The sequence below is a fragment of the Capra hircus genome, chromosome 10, assembly GCF_001704415.2.
Source record: "Capra hircus breed San Clemente chromosome 10, ASM170441v1, whole genome shotgun sequence".
NCBI classification, from domain to species: Eukaryota; Metazoa; Chordata; class Mammalia; order Artiodactyla; family Bovidae; genus Capra; species Capra hircus.
Window position 1 is genome coordinate 72,489,677 of NC_030817.1, and position 24,086 is coordinate 72,513,762.

General features: G+C 38.4%; 1 long non-coding RNA gene across 2 annotated transcripts in view; it reads right to left on the reverse strand.

The window, feature by feature from the left end:
• LOC108637000 overlaps window positions 1-24,086 on the reverse strand; it is a 168,005-nt gene that overhangs the window by 56,234 nt on the left and 87,685 nt on the right. The window contains exon 4 of one of the 2 annotated variants that reach the window (XR_001918705.1): window positions 20,785-20,921. The exons of the other annotated variant lie outside the window; for it this stretch is intronic. This is a non-coding gene — a long non-coding RNA (uncharacterized LOC108637000). Of the gene's footprint in view, window positions 1-20,784; window positions 20,922-24,086 lie in introns of those variants that run through there. 2 annotated transcript variants of the gene reach the window in all.

Genomic DNA, 24,086 nt, shown 5'->3' on the forward strand with positions numbered 1-24,086 from the left:
TTTGCAGCAACATGAATGGACCTAGGGATTGTCATACTGAGTGAAGTCAAAGAAAGACACATATGATATCACTTATATGTGGAATCTTAAAAAAAATTGTACAAATTAAGTTATTCATAAAACAGAATCACAGATATAGAAAGCAAACACAGTTACCAGGGGAGAAAGAAGGTGGGAGGGATAAATCAGGAGATTGAAATTGTCATATACACACTACTTTATATAAAAGATAACTATATATAAAATAGATAAATAAGGACCTACTGTAGAGCACAAGGAACTCTACTCAGTACCCTGTAATGACCTATACGGGAAAAGAATCTAAAAATGAGCATATATATATATATACATATATATATAACAGATTCACTTTGCTGTACACCTGAAACTAACACAACATTGTAAATCAACAATACCCCAATAAAAATTTAAAAATAAAACTAACTTAAAAAGATTGGATGTATGTATATGTATAACTGATTCAGTTTGCTATACATCTTAAACAACATTGTAAATCAACTATACTTAGTAAAAAAATTTTTAAAAGAAAAAAATCCATGCAGGGTGCAGAAGCTAACAGCTTTAAAAAGTGAAGACTTTCTAGAAAGCAGTGACTCTGGAGTGCATCTTTACTCTGTCAACTAATGAGACTTGGGCATTCTGAAGGAGAATGTTTTGAGCCCTTTCCATTACTAGAAACGGTTAAAAGGGGTTATTGTCACTCTGCTCAATATAGAGGTGGTTTAGGAAAAAGCTTGCCTGGAGAGGGCAAAGTGTCTTTCACCAGAGGCTTCCAGAATCCCAATCAAACCCTTTAGCATGGGGTCATGAAAGCACCACCTTTTCATCACTACCATCACAGCTGTGGTTGTGTTGCTGTTATTGTTTAATCTCTCTGTGTTCAGCCTGCAATAATCACCATAATTCACCCTAATGTTATGTGATTAGCAGTCTCAGTTGTGGTGAAAATTAAACACCACTCACATAGCACTTGTGACCTTTCACCCCTCGTGGAACGGGTCAAGGCTGCAATGGCTGAGAGACAAAATGCAGAAACTCAAATGGTGTTGCCTGCACTCTCTCAGGCTGGGGAATCAATGGAAATTTCATCTTCTAACCATATGTGTTGATCCTTCAGCAGCCATACTATGAAAGTTCAATTCTTCCACTTTATTCTTATCCTATGAAGACTGCAAAAGAATTTTGTAAAGTATTGCTGCAGTGCCTTAATACAGAGGCAAAGTGTCATTTTTAATAGCCAGAAATTCAATTTCATTCATACCATCATCTACAGATTAACTGAATGTTGGACGTATTAAGAAGTTTGACGAATTAGAAGTTTCTTGGTCTTACACTGAAGCCAGTACAGACGAGTCCACTGAAAAACAACTGGCAAGAATGTACAAATAACTATCTATCATCTTTCATGTAAAGGCATTTCCTTATATGCTAGAGTTCTAAGTTTTGTAGAACACTGTTAATAGTAAACACTATAGGAATCTGTTATTAATTTACAGACTTTTCAGATTATTGCAATGATTAGAATTTGAAAATTATTTCCTAACAACTAATTATGGCAGGGTGAAAAAGTGGTAAATTTTTAAATATATGAATGATTAGGCATTTAAAGAATGTTGCTATTTATCATACCTATACTTTTAATCAGCTTTGACAATATGTGGCATGATGAGTTTAATTTTCTACAGCACAGTACAAACTCTGCATTTTTCCTAATTATAGCTTCCTACATGTCAGCTCAAATAGGAATAGACTCACTTGGTTCAGCTCAATTTCCACAGCCTGACAGGCACTGATATCAAAATTAATTCTAGAATGAAACTTCATAAAAGAAAATCCTATTTGACAAAAGAACTACTGAGCTTGAATCACAGTTGCATTTGCATTGTGAAGTCCCATTTTTATTTTTATTGTATATAAAATAATGCCAAAGGAGAGACTGAATACCCAGAGAGAGTTCATTTGAGGCATCCTGATAGTATCTGCCATGTGCAAGTAAAGCAGAAGCCTTTTTTATGACATCTTCAGAACTTGACGATTGAATTACAGTTTTAGTAATCATCCGTTCCCCTTCTCCAGTGTCACTTTTTTTTGTAATATAGTGCATAGAAAAGACTTATGGTTCCAGTTTTATCAGCCTGCAATAAAAATATAACAACTGTTGTATTAAATTATTTAAGTTGTAAACCACTGTGAAAAAGAAAAAGTTTTATCGACAGGCAGGCTGAAAAACTGATTATAATGGAGAACCAAATGTATTGTGCTGATTATTCCCAAATTTTTCCCTACTTTAGCATATTGTAAATCTTCAAGATATCTTTCAAATCGAGGGTATGTAGGGTTCTTTCATTTGTTGCTTATTTAGAACTGGACATGGCAAAAGACAAACAAAACCTCTATAGTTCTGGGTATCAATTTATTTTAGTAGAGTTGTGAACGCAAATGAAGTAAGGTATTTGCATATAATACAGAGAGACTTGAAGTTATGCAACTGAACAACAACAACAACAAGGTTAATATAGAGATATTAAGGTTAATTAGAGGTATATCTCTCAAGATAATATAGACAGACATTAAGTATCAATAAAAAATGATAACTGAAAGAAATTTAAATGTGAAATGAATGCATTTCTCCAGAGTGATACAGACTCAAGAGACTGTTGAGTCTTTTCAGGTATTTTTTTCTTATATTGATTTTGCAGTCACTCAGTACTGCTACTTTCTATCAAACTACAGTATTCTGATGCTGTGTACAAAAGTCACTAGGCTAAGAACTTCTCTCACTCCAGTGTTCTTCCATTCCTCCATTAGGTATTTCTGTCTGTTGTTCAAGTGCTAAGTCATGTCCAACTCTTTGTGACCCCATGGACTGCAGCACGCCGGGCTTCTCAATCCTTCACTATCTCCCGGAGATTGCTCAGACTCATGTCCATTGAGTTGATGATGCCATCCAACCATCTCATCTTCTGTCACCCTCTTCTCATGCTCTCTATCTTTCCCAGCATCAGGATTTTTTCCAAAGAGTTGGTTCTTCACATCAGATGGCCAAAGTATTAGAGCTTCAGCTCCAGCATCAGTCCTTCCAATGAATATTCAGGGTTGATTTCATTTAGGATTGACAGGTTTGATCTCCATGCAGTCCAAGGGATTCTAAAGAATCTTCTCCAGCACCACAATATGAAAGCATTAATTCTTCTGTGCTCAGCCTTTTTTATGATCCAACTCTCACATCCATACATGACTACTAGCAAAGTCATAACTTTGACTATACAGACCTCTGTGGGTAAACTGATGTCTCTGTTTTTAATGTGCTTGCTGTCTAGGTTTGTCATAGCTTTTCTTCCAAGGAGCAAGCGTCTTTTAATTTTGTGGCTGCAGTTATCATCTGCAGTGATTTTGGAGCCCAAGAAAATAAAATCTGTCACTTATTCCACTTTTTCCCCACCTGTTTGCCATGAAGTGATGAGACCAGATGCCATGATCTTATTTTTCTGAATGCTGAGTTTTAAACTAGCTGTTTCTTTTTTTAAATTAACTCATTTTAATTGGATAAATCACTTTACAATATTGTAATGGCTTTTGCCATACATTACCATGAATCAGCCACAGGTATACATGTGCCCCCCATACTGAACCCCCCTCCCATCTCCCTCCCTACCCTATCCCTCTGGGCTGTCCCAGCGCCCTGGCTTTGGATGCCCTGCTTTATGTATTGAACTTGCACTGGTCATCTATTTTACATATGGTAATGTACATGTTTCAGTGCTATTCTCTCAAATCATCCCACCCTTGCTGTGTCCCACTGAGTCCAAAAATCTGTCCTTTACATCTGTGTTTCCTTTCGGCCCTGCATGTAGGATCATCGCTAACATCTTTCTAAATTCCATACATGTGCCTTAATGTACAGCATTTGTCTTTCTCTTTCTGACTTAATTCACTCTGTATAATAGGCTCCAGGTTGAGACTATACTATATAAATCTACAGTCATCAAGACAGTATGGTACTGGCACAAAGACAGAAATATAGATCGATGGAACAAAATAGAAAGTCCGGAGATAAATCCACGCACCTATGGACACCTTATCTTTGACAAAGGAGCCAAAAATATACAATGGAGGAAAGACAATCTCTTCAACAAGTGGTGCTGGGAAAACTAATCAACTACATGTAAAAGAATGAAACTAGAACATTTTCTAAGAACATTCACAAAAATAAACTCAAAGTGGATTAAAGCCCTAAATGTAAGACCAGAAACTATAAAACTCTTAGAGGAAAACATAGGCAGAACACTCTCTGACATAAATCACAGCAAGATCTTCTATGACCCACCTCCTAGAAAAATGCAAATAAAAACAAAAATAAACAAATGGGACCAAATTAAACATAAAAGCTTTTGCACAATGAAGGAAACTAAACCTGGCTTTTTCATTCTTCTCTTTCACCCTCATCTTTAGTTCCTCTCCACTTTCTGCCGTTACAGTGATATCATCTGCATATCTGAGGTTGTTGATTTCTCCTGGCGATTTTGATTCCAGCTTGTGATTCATCCAGCCCGGCATTTCACATTATGTACTCTGCATATAAGTAAAATAAACAGGGTGACGATATACAGCCTTGATATTCTCCTTTCCCAATTTGGAACCAGTCCATTGTTCCATGTCTGGTTCTAACTATTGCTTCTTGACCTGCATACAGGTTTCTCAGGAGACAGGTAAGGTGGTCTGGTATTCTCATTTCTTCAGAATTTTCCACAGTTTGTTGTGATCCACACAGTCAAAGGCTTTAGCATTGTCAATGAAGAAGTAGTAGATGTTTTTTCTGGCATTCCCTTGCTTTTTCTATGATCCAATGGATGTTGGCAATTTGATCTCTAGTTCCTCTGCCTTTTCTAAATCCAGCTTGTATATCTAGAAGTTCTCACTTCATATACTATTGAAGGCTAGCTTGAAGAATTTTGAGCATTAGCTTGCTAGAAAGTGAAATGAGCGCAATTGTATGGTAGTTTGAATATTCTTTGGCATTGCTTTTCTTTGGGCTGGAATGAAACTGACCCTTTCCAGTCCTATGGCCATTGCCTAGTTTTCCAAATTTGCTGGCATATTGAGTGCAGCACTCTCACAGCATCATCTTTTGGATTTGAGACAGCTCAGCTGGAATTCCATCACCTCTAGTAGCTTTGTTCATATTAATGCCTCCTAAGGCCCACTAGTCAAGGTCCATCTAGTCAAGGCTATGGTTTTTCCTGGGGTCATGTATGGATGTGAGAGTTGGACTGTGAAGAAAGCTGAGCACCAAAGAATTGATGCTTTTGAACTGTGGTGTTGGAGAAGACTCCTGAGAGTCCCTTGGATCCAACCAGTCCATTCTGAAGGAGATCAACCCTGGGATTTCTTTGGAAGGAATGATGCTAAAGCTGAAACTCCAGTACTTTGGCCACCTCATGCAAAGAGTTGACTCACTGGAAAAGACTCTGATGCTGGGAGGGATTGGGGGCAGGAGGAGAAGGGGACGACAGAGGATGAGATGGCTGGATGGCATCACTGACTCGATGGATGTGAATCTGAGTGAACTCCGGGAGTTGGTGATGGACAGGGAGGCCTGGTGTGCTGTGATCCATGGGGTTGCAAAGAGTCGGACACGACTGAGCAACTGAACTGAACTGAACTGAAGGCCCACTTGACTTCACACTCCAGGATGTCTGACTCTAGGTGAGTGATCACACCATCATGGTTATCTGGTTCATTAAGACCTTTTTTGTACAGTTCTATGTATTCTTGCCACCTCTTCTTAATGTCCTTGCCATTTCTGTCCTTTATTGTGCCCATCTTTGCATGAAATGTTCCCTTGGAATCTCCAATTTTCTTGAAGAGATCGCTAGTCTTCCCCATTCTTTTGCTTTCCTCTATCTCTTTGCATTGATCACTGAGGAAGGCTTTCTTATCTCTCCTTGCTATTCTCTGGAACTCTACATTCAGGTTGGTATATCTTTCCCTTTATCCTTTCCCTTTCACTTCTCTTCTTTTCTCAGCTATTTGTAAACTATACCATATCTCCTCCAGAGCTTTCTGTCCATAAGATGCCTCCTTTCTCTTGCACCTATAGGCCATGCCTAGGGATCCTGGAGCATTCTCTGGTTTGGTCAGAATGTTGACATTTAACACTTTTGCTCTCCCACACTCCACTCCCTCTCTGCCTCCACAACTGCTGGATATTGAAACAGCTCAAATCAGTTACTCATACCTACCCTCCCCCTCACACACACACACACACACAGACGCCACCTAGCTACCTGGAAGAAAAAGGGATCCCCTTGACTAAATAAACAGATATTTCTTTAAATGAAATTAGAATAAGGAAGCCCCATATTTCCACCAAATAAATCAAATCACACAGAGGATACACAAAAACTATGAGTTAATGGATCCTTTAGTCTTGTGCACAACAGTAATCCTGGCTCTCTGACCTGCTACCACAGATGTTTTCTCTAATCTAGACTCAACAACAACAAACTGGCCATATTCTCACTTTGACGGTGATTATAATAATAATACAATTGCTATGTGCCAGGCCCTTTACATTAACTTATTCAACCCTCATACCATCCCCATGAAATATGTATTATTCTGATTCTACAGATATTTAAGACATGTAAGTCTTGCTCAAAGTTGCATAGCTAAAAAGTGTCAGAATTATTATTCAGATTAAGCACGTGGCATCCACATGCTTACCAAGTATACTACATTAATACAGAATGATTCAATATCTAAGACATCATCACCAAAAGGAAAGAGTAGGATTAAAAAGAAGTGTGGAAGACCTGGTGTTCCTCTCTGGCTTCTTCTCTTCACTCCTTTGTCATACATTTGCTGAGTACAGGTAATATGCCAGTCTATCCTTGGTCTGAGAGTATAAAGAATAACATATGGTTACTGCCCTCATTATCCATTGAGAAGGAAAACCAGGTAAACAGCTGTAGTTCAGTATGAGGTTGTAATTGAAAAACATAAACAAGGTATTATGGGAAGACTGGGAAGAAAATAAAGCCCAAGGAATTCAATGCTTTTACTAAACTTATTGACAGTCTATCTCCAGGAAAAGAGTAGGTTCTCTAAGATAGAATCCAGACTAGCTCCATCCTAAACTAAGTTTTATGAGAAGTAACTGTCTGCTTGCTCTCCCTACACTAAAAAGGAAAAATACTAGCTAGGTCAACTCCATTCATTTACTTGAAATCATAGGATCTTCCTTCTTCCTTCCACACCTACAGTTTTATGAGGCAGGACTCAGATCAATTTGGACAATTTCAGTCAGCAGTATGGAACTGGCAACTTCCCTGACACCTAGACTCCCTAAAGGTACATTGCTTTGTTTAATTAGATCCTCCTACACCTTCCCTTCCAATTCCACAGCAATGAGACTTGAAATTAAGTAGCCAAAGACACATGGATAACTGGTCTTTACCATTGATTCCTATTATTGAGACATTCTACCAAGCTGGTTTCATTATATATACATGGCCCAGGAGTAGTGAACCATACTGTTTCTTCCATACTTTCAGAAAGCGCTGCTGCTGCTGCTAAATCACTTCAGTTGTGTCCGACTCTGTGCAACCCCATAGACAGCAGCCCACCAGGCTCCCCTGTCCCTGAGATTCTCCAGACAAGAACACTGGAGTGGGTTGCCATTTCCTTCTCCAATGCATGAAAGTGAAAAGTGAAAGTGAAGTCGCTCAGTCGTGTCTGACTCTTCGCGACCCCATGAACTGCAGCCTACCAGGCTCCTCCAGACTCCATGGGATTTTTCCAGACAAGAGTACTGAAGTGAGGTGCCATCGCCTTCTCCACCAGACACCACTAGATACTTCCTATTATTTATATTATTAAAAACCAAGAACTTGAATTCAGAGTACAGCAGTCAGTAGAGGTACCAGTCATTATGTTTAGCTTCCTAAACAGATAGCTGAGTTTCATTGTTGTTGTTCAGTCACTAAGTCATGTCTGACTCTTTGTGACCCCATGAACTGCAGCATGCCAGGTTCCCTGTCCTTCACTATCCCCCAGAGTTTGCTTAAACTCATGTCCATTGAGTCAGTGATGCCATCCAACCATCTCGTCTCTTGCCCCCTTCTTCTCCTGCCCTCAATCTTTCCCAGCATCAGGGTTTTTTCCAGTGAGTTGGCTCTTCACATCAGGTAGCCAGAGTTTCATAGGAGAGCCAGAAATTGAAAACACCTTAGTAAAGCCAAGCCACAAAACTTCACAAACAATCCAAGATAGCTAAAATCTCTTTTCTTTTCTCCTTAGTAACCCAGGTTCCTTTCTCTCTTAACTAAGAATAGCTAGTATCTTTGTAATAAAAGTCTATTAATTTTTCTACCAAGTCAAGAAAGAAACAGTGTTTGGACCCTGGCAACAAAATCTATGGTATTACAACTAGAAAGATCTAGAAAACAAGGTTACCTGATGTACCTTGAATAAAGAAGGCTATTAGGAGCTTCAGCCAGAATGGGGGATGAAGGTAAGAGCATCTTCAGATGTTTGACCTGCTGTGATGAGGTCAGCTAACCAAAGACCAGGCCTGTGTGCTCCCCAAAAGATCACTAGGAATGCCCAGGCTGAGGTTAAAGGGTTTCTAAAGGTAAGTGAAGGATAAACACCTGACCCAAGAACTGCTAAGAATAATATTTATTCAGGGAATCTATCTATTTGCAGGACCTGGACCTGGAGTTTTTTTTAATGAGAAAAGATAAGAACACCATAACCTGCACTTCAGAAAAGACCTGAAAGGCAAACAAAGAAAGGAGACACACACATACAATCTCAAGAAAAGAAACATTTCTACAAAGGAAAGAATATATGATAGTTTGAGGTAGCCAATCAGAGATCTGCTGGTTTCATTTGCAGGAAAATGTCCTACAGAGATAAATATTTGGTAACTAGATACAGCAGGCCTTGAAGCTAGAAACCACCTTTGTTTACCATAGGAGATTATAAATGTGAACATATCCATGAATAATGACTAGCACTAATGATAATGCAATAATCTTTTACCTTTACATATAACTCAGATAATAAGTGATAACGTCTTTGAACATAAGGGACAATGAATTTGTGTGAGGGACTTAGTTGAAAGTACTGGTTTGTTTCACACCAGCTGTCAAATAGGCCTCTCAAAACTCCTTTAAGTATTGGAAACAGTGACCTGGGGATGAAAGGCCTGTAGCCCAGGAACTGATCCCTTGAGCCACCCAGATCTCATCACCGACGATTCTGATTAATCCATGCTGACAAACCAGATTTGAATCAATAGAAATTATCTGTAACAAGAAACTAATTGTGTATTTAGTAAGTTCAGGGAAATTTTGGGTGGCTTTAAATTTACATGGAAAAGACTCTATTGACTTTTAGAATCAAAATTCATACCACCTTAAGGCAATATTGCCTTGGGTTGTAATAACTTATGGTGTTCTGTTTTCTCTCTTGAGTAATGTATGGTCTGAAGGCATGTAATCTGTTTACTCGTAGACTATGAAAATTCTTTAATTGTTTTTTATGGAGACTTCTATTTACATTATGTGAAAAGCACAGAACATGTACCTCTTATACCACTTTCATACAAAACATCCCTGTTTAAATGAAGCAGCAAATCACAGCCAATTTCAAGCCACTTTACAATCTCAGTTCAAATTATGCAGTGGCTTAGAACAGTAAAAAGATGTCCCTAAAGTTGCATCATCTTTAGGAGATAGGAGACCTCAGGTGTTAGAGAGCTGCTGAGAGGCAAAGTGGATGAGCCAATGAACCAGTGCTGAATTTATATTGTACTTTTCACACAGGAAGATTATCTAGGCCTCCAGTACACCTACACATGAATCCATGTGTGACATCTAACTCTTCACTTAATTTCCTTATGGACCATTTTTCTGGAAAGGAAGATGGAAAATTTCAGCCAGCCACAAATGGACTGAGACCCTCCAATCTCATTTCACATCGAGCAGGTGTCCCAGACAGGGTTTGAAACCAAGCTACAAAGGTGGAAAAAAAAAAAAGAGAGAGAGAGAAAATACTAATAGAGCTAAACAAATGGCCCTTCATAGGAGCTATGGCATCAGCTTAAACCAGGTTTGTCTTAGTATCTAGAGTAAAGCCTTGCCTCGTGTTCTTTGCAATTCAGTAGTATTAAAATCTGCTTTTTAGCAGAAACTGCTAACATATCTAACAGAAGGACCTTACTAATCATTTCTCTCTCAAGGAGGAAAAAAGTCTAAAGGCCAGAGCTTGAGGTCACAGGTCTATCAGGGAATGTGGCAAGGTCTGTACTTTATCAAATTGCAGGAGCCACAAGAAACCTTCACCTCTCAAACAGGTTGCTCTTTTTGTGGCCAAAATCAGAACTGTTCAAACCATTCTTTGCCTTAGATGGCTAAAAATCCCTTTGAATATTCACCAGACCCCCTCTAGCATGACTGCATTAGTTATATTAAGGATTTTAGGCAGACTATTAGTATTTGTTCTGAATAGTTGCACCACTGTACCAAGCACATGTAGGGCAATAGGTGAAAGGGTAAAGAACCCTTGTTTAATAGAATTTACATGCTGTATGAGTCTAAATTGTTTAGCTGCCTGATAGAATTTTTATAAAGCCTAAAATAAATATCCATAAACTTAACAGATATGCAGGAGAACTAAAAAGCTGCCTGGTTTTTTTCCTTTAAAGGTCACACTTTTTTCCCATAACAGTAAACAGCATGATAAAATGCCTTCAATATATCATAAATTATGGAAAATAACCACTGACTTTTCAAGATAGTTTAGGATATAAATACTTGGATATTAATGCTATAGATGGTTTTCAAATATGAGCAAGAAGTATTTCCAAACTCAGCATTGTTCAAATAAATTATAAATGTGATATAAATTAAAAATTAGAATATTAGCCACACTTAGAAAAAATAGTTCTAGAATGGTCCATTTACTCATAAAATATATTGATTTGAAATTGTACAGATTTGAAAACCATTGACAGTGGACCTAGGACCACTATTAATATGTATGAAAATCTATTTGATTTTATCCTCTGGCTCTCTCCCTGGTTCAGTGGTACCACCTAAAGATTCAAGTAATCCCTCAGCCCACTAATGTGTTTACCAAATATCCTAACTGATACCATTTAAAAGAAATATCAAAGTACAAGTAACCTTAAGAAGATATAACAGTAGTATCCTAGGCTCGCTTCAACAATTTTCTCTATTCTCTAATCCACATCTCCAGCCCTGACTTGTCATAGAGCCCCATTCCTGTGTGTCATCTATGTATAGCATATTTCCAATTGAATTTTCCTCAATAACTCAGACATTATAAACCAGGGATGAGCAATCTACGACCCATGGCCAACTTTGGCCAGCAGTCTGTTTTTGTAAAGGCTTATTAAAACTCAGCTCCCTATATTAATTTACATATTGCCTGTGGCTTCTTTTGCCCTACAGCGACACAGTTGAGTAACAGGTCATACAGTCCACAAAGTCCTTTACAGAGAAAATCTGACAGTCTGTTATAAACACACAAGAAAACTTCGGATCTTTTCCCTAAAACATGTGCCCCTCTTCAGTTCCTACTTCCTATTCCTGTTTAGCTGCTGTCATGTCTGACTCTTTTGCGACCCCAGAGACTGTAGCCCACCAGGCTCCTTTGTCAGTGGGATTTCGCAGGCAAGAATACTGGAGCTGGTTGCCATTGCCTCCTCCAGGGCATCTTCCTGACCGAGGCATAGAACCTGCGTCTCCTGCCTTGGCAGGTGGATTCTTTACCACTGAGCCACCAGGGAAGGTACAACTGTAACTCTAATTTGGGGGCTTATCATGACACATTCATTTTATTGCCTACCCTCCATTCTAGTTATATACTGCTGCATAACAGAATACTCCAAAACATAGGGACTTAAAAGCCACCATTGTTTTATATCTCACGATTCTACGAATCAGAAACTTGGGCAAGATCCTGCTGAGCAATTATTCTGCTCCATTTAGCATTGATGAGGGTTACTCACTGGAACTTATCTGATACCTGGCTTGTCGGGAGGGCTCAAGGCAGCTTCATTCACATGTCTGGTGCCTTCATGGGGACAGCTGGACAACTGGACTCAACTGGGCCCTTTTGCTTGCCCGGTAGTCTTCAGTTTTCACTCATCTGACACCAATCATTCCTTGGTGACTTTCACTGTGTACATCTTCCCTATGTTTGAGTTTGTTGAGGATGCTTTTGCTTGGTTCCTGTCTCCCAGAGTTTCCAGCACTCAAATGTTATCCTATTCATAGGCTTTAACTTATGACCTGTTTGCTTCAAAATAATATCTTCTAGGCCTGACTAATTCTGTTATGCACGAGGGCTAGGATAATCTGCACTCCTGAAGAGCATCCTAAGGGAATTTAGGATGCTTTTCTCTTTAGTGCTACTATTACCTTTTGCCAGCCTGGATGAGCATACTATGAGAGAGACAGAGAGAGAGTGATTAGGGGTAGGGGTGGGGAAGAAGAACACAGGGTATAACTTGGCGTCATATACGAAGTAGATACCAAATAAATATTAAATGAAGACGATAAGCTCACATCATGACTGATGGATTTGTGCAGAGAAGCCAATGAATGACATTTTTAAACATGCCATAGTCCTTTGGACACTTTTATAAAGCACAATTAATTCTGGTATTAAGGAACAAATATAATTTATATTGTTCTAAATAAAATCATAACAAAGGGGAGAAAAGTACCATAGAAAAGAAGTAGGTATAATTAGCTAATTAAAAATTCAATCTCTTAACTGTGTTCCTGAATCCATGTTTGTTTATAGTTTCCTTAGAACCTTAACAGTGCCAGAAACATGAAGGTTAGTCAAGGAATACAATTGTTTGAAGCTATCTACTTGCCATGCTAGTATTCTATATGCTATAAACCCAAATAGATGGTGTTCCTGCCATGTAGTTACAAAACTATCTGAAGAAAGGGACTATTTTAGGCAAAATTAGGGGTCATATTTTGCAAAGTAACTACAAATAAGAAAGTTTGCTGTAATATTTTCTGCTTTAGAACCCTCCCCGCCCCACAAAAAGAATCTCTATTTTTCTAAATTTATTTTAATTGGAGGCTAATTACTTTACAATATTGTAGTGGGTTTTGCCATACATTGACATGAATCAGCCATGGGTGTACATGTGTTCCCCATCCTGACCCCCCTTCCCACCTCCCTCCCCATCCCATCCCTCTGGGTCATCCCAGTGCACCAGCCCTGAGCACCCTATCTCATGCATTGAACCTGGACTGGCAAAGAATCTCTATTTTGGACCAGAATATAGCTCTGTGTGAGTTTTTAAGATCTGGTATTACCTAACTTCACTTCTGGTGTTTTAAGATGACATCAGAAGGAGCCTTGCCTTTTCTTACAGAAAAGCTAATGGCTAGCTAACTCTGGAAATGAATTTCTTCCCTGCTGCTATTCTTAGCCACAGAGACAGTCATTTGAATGCTTTACACACACACACACACAAAGGCCTCAAGCCTCCTCCTGTTTCACCTTTTCATTGCTCAGCGATCATTTAGAGAGCAGACTTGTTCCAGACAGCTTTAATTAAACTGTACCAAGGAAGCAGATAGATGTCAATGGGAATGATCCATAACATGAAGCTAAGCATGTATTTAACACTGTTCCATCCAGTTCAATCACCTTCTAGCATTTCAGTGGCTTTATATTCATCTGGCAAAGAATGAGTGTGTATGTGTGTTTTTTTTTAATCCATCCCATTAGTGGCCATATGCTTGGGTTTCAATGGATGTAAGAACTGTCTGCAATCTGCCAGGGATTTAGGGACATCAATAATTTGTGAATAGTCATGTTGGTACTGGTCGAAGGGTTAAGTGCTCTGCACACCAGGGGCACCTCTTAGGGGATCTGAACCCTTAGTTGACTGTTAGGAACCTTATCCCCTGTGAGGTTTCCTACTACATGCTGCTTACCAGATACATCCAGCTGTAGCTGGGAAGCATTATCAGCTCTGGGATTTAAAAATCTGTGTTAAGTACTGATAGAATGGTATCTTTACGTTAAAAAGCAGGGAGAGTATATTGTGGCAAACTCAAGGAGGTTTGCACGGTCCATGTGAAGCATATGTTCTCTCCTTTTGCGTGTTCTTTCACAGCAAGATAACACAGCATCCTTTTGAGAAGAGTTTATATTTAACATTTGCTCCCACAATTTTCTGGTAGATTAGACTGTGTGAGTCAAAGTAGAAAGACAAATGTCTCTCTAAGATAAATTTTGCCATAAAAAGCTTTTCTTTCTATTCCCCTAAAGAAGATGAGGGACAAGTGACGTGAATGAATTTTGAAGTACTGGTCTTCCCTGAAGATTTCTCAAATAAGGTTATTTTAATACTGAAAGAAACAGAGATCATATAAAGCCTTTTGCCTTACGTGTTAGCCCGTGATTTCATGTCCACCTAAAGCCTTGTCTGTCTTACTCACTATTGTAGCCCCCGCACTTGGCACAGTGCCTGGCAAATGAAAGTGAAACTGAAGTCACTCAGTCAGGCCTGACTCTTTGCAACCCCATGGACTGTAGCCCACCAGGCTCCTCAGTCCATGGAATTTTCCAGGTAAGAGTACTGGAGTGGGTTGCCATTTCCTTCTCCAGGGAATCTTCCCAACCCAGGGATCGAACCTGGGTCTCCCACACTGCAGGTAGACACTTTACCATCTGAGCCAAGTACTTAACAAATGCTTGTGGATGAAAGGATGGATGGATAGATGGGAGAAAGAGAGGAAGGGAAGAAAACACTTGGGGGAATTCTTTTGTAAGTCTGACCTGCATGCAAGTAGTTACTGTCTAGAATTTTCTAGGAGCTATTTTGGATCTGGGAATGGCTGTTTGGCAATAAAACTTTCCATAGTTTTAATGGATAGGGATTTCAGAGCAAACTTACACTATTATGACCTCTTAGTAATACTAGCACTTAGTTTTCTTATTAAGATAGGAATAATTATGTTGTGATCACAGGTTTCCGTCAGATTACTTTTGCTACCATATATCTAGATGTGGTTTTGTTTTAATATGACTGGATACTACCGCAGTAAAGCATGCTGTGGTTTCTCCAAGGAGAGTAATGATGGTTAAGCAGAGGGCTCTTCAGTCCTTCTTTCCTTGTATGTCTAATCTGACCTTTATAAATACAGTTTGTCTAGTTCACAGTTGAAATTCTATGTGTGTTCATTTCCAGTAATCCCAGCCTTCTTACCTTGGAGTAGTTTTATCCATTCCTTAAATGTCTCTAGCTGATGTCTAGAAAGTCTTTTTAAGCTTCTTAACTGCACAATGAGGCCTCAGTGGACACCTAGATTGTGTCTGCTTGGGAAGATGCCAAGCACTAATGAGTATTTTGTTTAATGTAATGGAAACTGAAAGCACATGGCTTCTTCCTTGACTGATCAATGCCCACTTCTGTTGTTTGAAGGTATCTATACATTCTGAATTCTAGAGGAAGGGTCACAAGGGGACAGACTACTTAGTGTCTTCCTAGGAAGTACTTAAGGATTCATAAATTGTGCTGATAAGGAGCTCAGTATAGGTAGAAAGTACTAGAGTTAGTACTTTAGCCTCTCCCACTCTGTTCAGATAAGCCAGCCTTTCTTTCAAACCCAATTCCATAATCTTACACTTTTCCATGTTAAACTATTTCATGTTAATTTATTCCCTAATTATTATTATTTTTAATTATGTTGTTAAATTTTAGGCCAAGCAATATACACTTCTATGTAATCATTTATTTCGGTATTATTTTATTATTATAAAGGAATTGGTATATATTATATTTATTGCTTGCTTTTTCCAAGTTTAAGTCACAATGTGTTCAGCACAAATTTTAGTGTAAATAATTAAGACACTATTTCTTAGTTATATAAACAGATTTGCTGAAAAACCAAACCTTAAGCAATTCAGTAGGCCAACAAGATCAAGTTTGTTTGAGTAAAAAATAATGATTTCCATGTGTTACTAATGTTCTACACACAACTAAGTGGAAAGTGTAGAGGGTGTTTCTGAGATTTCATTGAACCATATCTGGCTGAACAGATACAGAGCTCCCTTTGGTTGTACTTATAATTTACAGCCTACTTGAATGTGCTAGATAATTTTCAAAAGTAAAGATTTCAAGCCACTTAAAAACTCAAAAGAGATTTACCTCTCATCTAAAGCTTCCTGGGTTTAAAGATCTCATAAAAGGTCCATGGAGATGGTAAGAAAAGATGGGTTTTAAATCTGAAGAATGGAAGTAATTTAATTCTTCAACTTTGAGTATAATGACTCACTTTCTCTTTGTTTATTTCCAAAACTATCATCTTGGTTCAATCATACTATTATATACCTTTAAGAGACTCTGGAACAACACATCCCCAAGCCTCCTTGAATTAGAGTTTATAATAGAAACCTTGCCTGACCCTTAATAATTGTTACTTTACTGAAATACTGTAATACTTAAACTAAGTTTCTTATTATACCAAACATGAAGTCCTTTGACCCTTAGGGTTCAATATTGATCAGCCCTACTTCTGTCAATACTCACCTCTAGTGTCAACAGTTTTCAATGTGGAATAAATTCAGGAATGGATCGTCTTTTTAATCCACAGAAATTTAAAACACTTCATTCCTACGCATTATAATTTTTACCCAGTTAAATAATTGCTTATTTCTTCCATACTCTGACTGGAGATTGGGCATCATTGTGAGTATATCATTAAATGTGATTACAATAAGTTAGCTATAAATGATTCTTACATTGGGTATGGGATTCATGTAAAAATTTTAACTGATAAAATGTTTCTCCAAAAGAAGACTTAAAGCAAGTGTATTGCAAATTCAACAAAAGTGGCTGAGAAATTTTTTAATCTTGAGATCATGAGGGGGAAATGCTTTTAAAAAGAATATTCAAGTGCTTGCTTTACCCTTGGATAATGCAATAGCAGATTCACTTTTTTTAAGCTGTCATATTTTTCAGATTGTCAAATGCATATCAAAGAGCTATTCTCTTGGCAAATTTTATGAATTTCAGTTCCGTTTTCTTGACAATTTAAAATTCAATTATTCCAATTATAACTAAAGGTCATTAGTCTAATGTGGCAACTTCGTGACAGTTTTAGTTACAAGAGAATTTCTCAGTTTAGAGAGGAAATTCTGCCATATGAGAAATTTTTATTGTACTAAAAAGTTGGATGATAGTAGAAAAGATTTTTGTTTTCTTCTCATGCTTTTATTATTTACTAATGAAAACATATACTTATTATAAATATGTGATTGGATGAAATATTATGTAATATCTCATGCCTCACTTCTATGATTAACATCACCAAATTAATAGCAAATGCCTTCTGATATTGCTGGTTTTATCATCATTATATTTTTTCTTGAATATTTCTTTTGAATTGCATTCCTTTTCTAATTTTAAATAACCCTAACCTGAACATCATTTTCAGATCTAGGGGAAGACATTTTCATTTCAATCATGTTACAGGTAGAATTTCCATTAAGATAAAAAAGGAGACGAGTTGGAGACCTGGTAAATATTTTAACATTGGTTCCACTTGGTGTGATAATGGAGAACTCCTCAGGGAAAACATACCACAGAACCAGACACAGTGGGTGCTGAGTGTCAGGCACACAAAATACAAGAGTCTTTATCCTTGTCCTACCTCCAAAGAAGCTGACTTTGCAGTGGCAGATACATGGCAGATAAATGTATTCAACAGCTATCAATTGTGTATCTGCTCTGGGCAAGGTCAGGAGTGAAAACTCACCATTTTCTGCGTTTGCCTTTTAGAGTTCCAGACCCTGTTAGAGGTAGAGATGAGCAAGATGGCACCGGCACTGGTTCTGGCACCCGTGACGCATTTACCCTGAGGATGAATGATCCCCGTGGCTTGCTGGCAAGCACTTAGCTTGCTTAGGAGCAAGCTCTCCACACTAACCGTTCTCATCGCCATTCTGAAATCTTTGTGTCACTGAGGCACAGCTGTCCTAAGGATTTAAATACTGCAACTCATAGGCCTTTTGTTAAACAATAAGGCCCCAAATGACTTTCTACCTAGATGTAAACATGTGTTTCCCTTCAAGATTTCAAAATGTTCCCTAGCAACACAAACTCTCTGAACTTTTAGCTTCCTGCTAGAGTTGTGTAAAGTCAGCTTTTTCTGAGTCACTGGTTGATTTTTTTCTGGTGGTATGGTTTACCAATTACCTCATCATTGTCATTTCTTGTCCACTGACCAGAAAGGTTGCAGTTGTACATGACAGTTGTATTTGGCATTCTATATGGTCTCCCTATCAACTCACTTTTGAGGCCCAGTATATAGCAGAGAATGTTCTTTTCTGTATTGCAGCTTATTAGTTTCACCCACTATTGTGCTAAGCATGCATTTTACCTGCATTCTTTCATTTCATCCTCACAGTGATCCTCTATGGTGCAGAGATAAAAAATGACTAGGACCTGGTCACCACAAACTGAAGAACCAGGACTCAAACCAGGAAGATCTGACATCAGAGCTCTTGTTCTTAACCACTTCATTTATACTGCTTCTGCAAGAATGGCCTTTATATAATTAAAATTATATAATGTTTTTAAAATATTTATTAGAAGAGTAAATCCTAGGAACAAAAAAACTCACTCTTGGTCAAAATGAAAGCTTTTTATATTGGTGTGCCGAAGAGACTGCTAGGTAGACATGTACCTTTACTGTTATTTTCAAGTAGGGCATAGAAGCAGAAACTGTGATGATGAAAGACTACTTCTGTCTTTTCAGACGTTCAGCACATTCTCCCACCACCTAATTGTTTAGATATGTATTCTGCAGTGTCCTTAAGCTTCCCCACCATAGTCAAAAGGTACTGTATAGCTATTTTCATGTAAGTGGTGAGGTTTATTTTGAATAAAGAGTGAATGTAACTTTCATTTTTGCCTGTAATATATAAATATGAATCAATAAAAATTCTCCCTGAATCTTCTCCAAGAAATGGCATGCATTTCCAATTAATCTTATAACTGTAACTGTTTGGCCATGTTCCATGATTGATAGATGTCATTTTAGTTCAGATACAAAGAGAGAGAGAGAAAGAATATACCCAGGCCAGAGGATGGGATATATATTAACTTTTAATCACATTTTGCTCACCTAGTCAGTGTTTTTTTTGAAAGCCAACATACTTTGGTTGATCTCTGTGACTACTGTTGTCAGTTCTTAACAAATTGCAAAAATGACACGCCCTATAAAATCCATCAAATTAGTGACAAAACTTACACAGGGTCTAGGACATGAAGGCTATCCATTACCTTTCAAGGATGGGTGTCAATGGAAAATCACTAAGCCTCTATAAGAGACGGCTTTTAAGGAGCAATTTGGCTGATGGACTAGGAGAGAAGGAACTTGAAGTCTGACTAAAGATATGCAATGAAAGTGAGAAAAACATAGGGCAGAAACTAAAGAAATTTTGAGATATTAAAAAACCATGTATTTTCCTTCATTATTGCCTACATGACAGTATCCAAAACCCTTCATACAAGGCCCTCCAGAAGCTGTGCTGACCTGTTCAGATCTTACTTCCCAGCACTCTCCCCTGTGTTTTCTGTCCTCTATCACACTGGGTGCTTTTTCCCAGCGACATGGTATACCTTCATGTTTGAGTGCCCCTGGTATCTTTCCACCTCTGCCCCCATGTCATCTGCTTGACAAAATGCCACTCTCTTTTTATGAGAACTCTGCACCTCTCCTCTCTCCCACCTCCACTCACCACACCCAACAAGCACAAGTAATTGCCTTTTCCCCAGGCTCCTCTGGTTCTGTCAGTATCTTCTTCATCAGGCTGACATTTGCTAAGGGTCAAATGCAGAGCCCCTTTCAAGGTCTTGTCTCCAAATCTAGTCACATAAAGTACTGGAGGTTAGGGCTTCAACATATGGATTCTGGGCAAACACAATTCAGCCCATAACAGTATCCACTACCTCATTTATCCTTACAAGCAACAGCTGCAGCCTCTGTGTACCTCTGCACTATTTTCACGATTAGTTTCTTCAAAAACACAGCATTTCTGTGCCTAACTCTACTCCTTCTGGCTCCCACAGTCTAGACCTCAAGTCTATTTATTTTGGAAAGCGACTTTGTTCCTTAATGAGTGAATAAAGACAATGGTTCCAAATTCCAGGGTTTCTTACAGAGTTTAAATTGTCAAAAGCCAAGCCCTCACATCAATATAAGGAAACAGAAAAACAGCCCCCTTTTTTAGCACCAAGAAAACAGGAAACAAATATATTTTGGGGAGGTTGCAGTCATTAAAAGCTTGACAAAGGAATCTAAAGGTACATATATTAGCCATTTCAAGTGGACATATGCTGGCTAGTTAAGAAGGATGACTGGTGCTTACTACCTAGTATATCAGCCTACATTCTGACCCTGGGACCTATGAAACACCCATTGATATGAAGGGATTCTTTCATGCGAAAAAAAAGAAAAGTGCTAACTTTTCAAAGGGTCCTAATTCCAGGCCAAAATGAGGAGCATTGACTAAAGCCTCTTTAGAATCCTGCAAACTTCCCTGCCTCCACATTCGTCAGGGGTAAGCAGGGGGACTCTTAGGCAGGATGAAGACACTATGTTTAGAGGGCTCACCTATTTCCATCTCCTCTCTCATAAACCACTCTCATACTGTGCCCAGAAAAAGCAATTACCTGTGATCCAAGGCACTGCTTTTGAGCTCCAAGTGGAAAACCGCAGCGGATGAAACTAACCATGACCTCAGTTTGGAGCTGGCCTGATGTTGGGCCTCCTTACTTCAGAGGGGGAATCACTATCCCCTGTGCTCTTTTCACTCAAGTGCTGTAAAGTGGGGAAACAATACAGATGTTCAAGACATGGTAACTCCTCTCCAATCAAGAATTCTTTTCCTTTTCTGTGCGGGAAAATTTGAAATCATCCCTGTGGGAAGGATTGTTTTGGGGATGAGGGAATGCTGATGCTACCCTTACCAAGCTACTATATTCTTCTCTTCCCCTTTCACTTCCTCAGGCTTTTAATAGATTACTTCAAGCTTTTAACAGTTTACATCAGTAGGGTGATGCAATTTATGTGTGTAAATAAATGGAAATAGCTAGTAAATATTCAGAAAGCAGCAGAACCATCTTTTAACACACATTATACTGGTGAGGGTTTTTTCATAATTTCCCAGATCTACTGCTGAAGAGCATTTCCTAGAGATCTTGGTAGCAATGTATGCATCCAAATATAGTGTGAGGCATCACCTCACTGGAGTCTGAATGGCCATCACCAAAAAGTCTACAAACAATAAATGCTGGAGAGGGCATGGAGAAAAGGGAACCCTCCTACACTGTTGATGGGAATGTAAATTGGTACTGTCACTATGGAAAACAGAATGGAGGTTCCTTAAAAAACACTAAAAACAGTTACCATATGATCCTGCAATCTCACTCCAAGGCCTATATCCAGATATCTATTTAGAAAAGATACATGCATGCCAATATTCATAGCAGCACAATTTACAGTAGCCAAGACATGGAAGTTAAATGTCCATCAACAGATGAATGGATAAAGAAATGTGGTAGATGTATACAATAGGGTATTACTCTGCCATAAAAAAAAAGTGAAATATAGCCATTTGCAAGAACATGGATGGACTGAGAGATTGTTATACTAAGTCAGACAGAAAAGACAAGCATATGAAATCATTTATATGTGGAATCTAAAAAGTGATACAAATGAACTTATTTAGAAAACAGAAAGAGACTTATACACATAGAAAATAAACTTAGAGTTACCAAAAGAAAAGGGAGGATGGAGGGGTAAATTAGGAGTCTGGGATTAACAGATACACACTACTATATATAAAATAGATAAACAACAAGGACCTACTGTATAGCACAGGAAAGTATAATCAATACCTTCTAATAACTTATACTTCCCTGGTGGCTCAGACGGTAAAGTGTCTGTCTACAATGCAGGAGACCTGGGTTTGATCCCTGGGTGGGGAAGATTCCCTGGAGAAGGAAATGGCACCCCACTCTAGTACTCTTGCCTGGAAAATCCCATGGACAGAGGAGCTTGGTGCAGGCTACTGTCCATGGGGTTGCAAAGAGTCGGGCACGACTGAGCAACTTCACTTTCACTAATAACTTTTAATGGAAAAAATCTGAAAGAGAACACATATATACATGTGTAACTGAATCACTGTGCTATCTACCTGAAACCAACATACCACTGTAAATCAAGTATACTTTCAATTTAAAAAATTAGTCTATGCTGATGGCTATTAGAGCATCCAAAATACAAAGTTGTGTTAGAAGACTATCAGCACAAAGTTATAGGGAGCTATGGGAAAGTAAGCATTTTTTAAAGGAGCCTTTAAAAAAAACAAAGGCTTATGTATATCAGGCTGTGAAAATACCTACTAGTAATTTTTTTCCAGATCACTGTTGTATAGGTGCATGTCTGCCTCGTTTGTTTCATCCTCTCTCTTATCACTCAGAATTCTCCCTGCTCTTTCTCTAATTGCTGGGCAGCAGAGAAATGGAAGGATTAGGCTAAGCAAGTAGAGCCTGCAGAGAGCTGAAACAGATTTACTAACTTTGATGGCGTCTTCTAGTGAGTCCTTACCATACACATGGCTGGGTTGCCATAAAGCCAGCTGAGCTGATCACCCTAAATAGATTAAAAGATGACATCGACAGATTTTGAGCAGAAATTATTTCATTCTTTCCTCTCTCCAGTTACATGGTTAGCTGGTTCGTGCACTGATTTGTTATAGCACGTGGGGCTGGCTCACAGTCCCTGCAAGCCTTCTGAAGTCTTGATAGCATCGGAAACTGTCTCCTGAGAATGTGCAAGAGAGGAGGTCTGAGCTCCTCTCCTTCAAGGACACTCTCTTCAATCCATTATCTCCTACTCAGGTGCAATAGTCTAGTCTATCAAAATACAGCGATTGAATAAAACTTTTATTTCAGATAATGAATGCACTGATTTAATAACGGGTTTGTACTACATGGTATTATAGTTCCCTAAATGAACACTGAAATGCTAAAATGGAAAAATTTACCATTGGTCCGAGTTAAATCATAGCCACTTCTGTTAAACTGCATACCCTAATAAGATACCAATCCATTTGATATTTTTAAAAAATGTGTTATCTTATATAAGTGCTTAACATTTTCCAGCTGTTTTAAAGCCAACTGTTTTTCCTATCATACGTACATCTGGCATCAGGCAAACAGATTATAGCCATGGACAACTGACTAATTTATGATGTTTTTGTATTTTCATATTTTTGGCAGACTAATCCAGGTTGATATATTAGCCTAGCTTTCTTAGATGAATCTTAAAATCTGGTGTTCTTAACAACCCTTTTACCTTTTTCTCTCCCAAACCCTAGAATATTTTTGTCATGTCCTAAAATTTAATTAAAAAACAGAGACAGGGAGAATGAATTGAACCTTTATGTTCTGTCCTCTAGTGCCCCTTCTGAAGTTGACTTCCTAGAAGGAATTATGAATCTGTGTACCAGTGTTTCTTTTGAAAGATCTTTATACTTTTGATCGTTTTTCTTCCTAAATTCATTAGGCACACTGACACTTGGTGTTTGTATCCTACTGTCAGAATTGCATTTTGTCCAAATGCAATGGGAGCTTCGCAAGTCAAACCAAGCAGGAGTAGAATCAGTTGCTTGCCTTTGCAAAAGAAATATGAAGTTTTAAGCCATAGGGAATGGAGGCAAGACTACTTTCTGTGTTGGTTCTGTTTCTGCATCTTGAGTTAGAGAGGCCAAATCCACTCACCTTCTCAGAAGTCTTTTTAATCTGACATCCCCTAGTGGGCCATCCCTTAGCTACTTATGGGAAATCATAACTGCTGGGTTGAATATGCCATATTCTTCCTTTAAATATCCACCCAAGGCCTCAGAGTAATGGACGTGTTTTTAATAAATCTAATATATAAATCATTCATCAGATACACTTCAAAACAGAGCAGCTATCA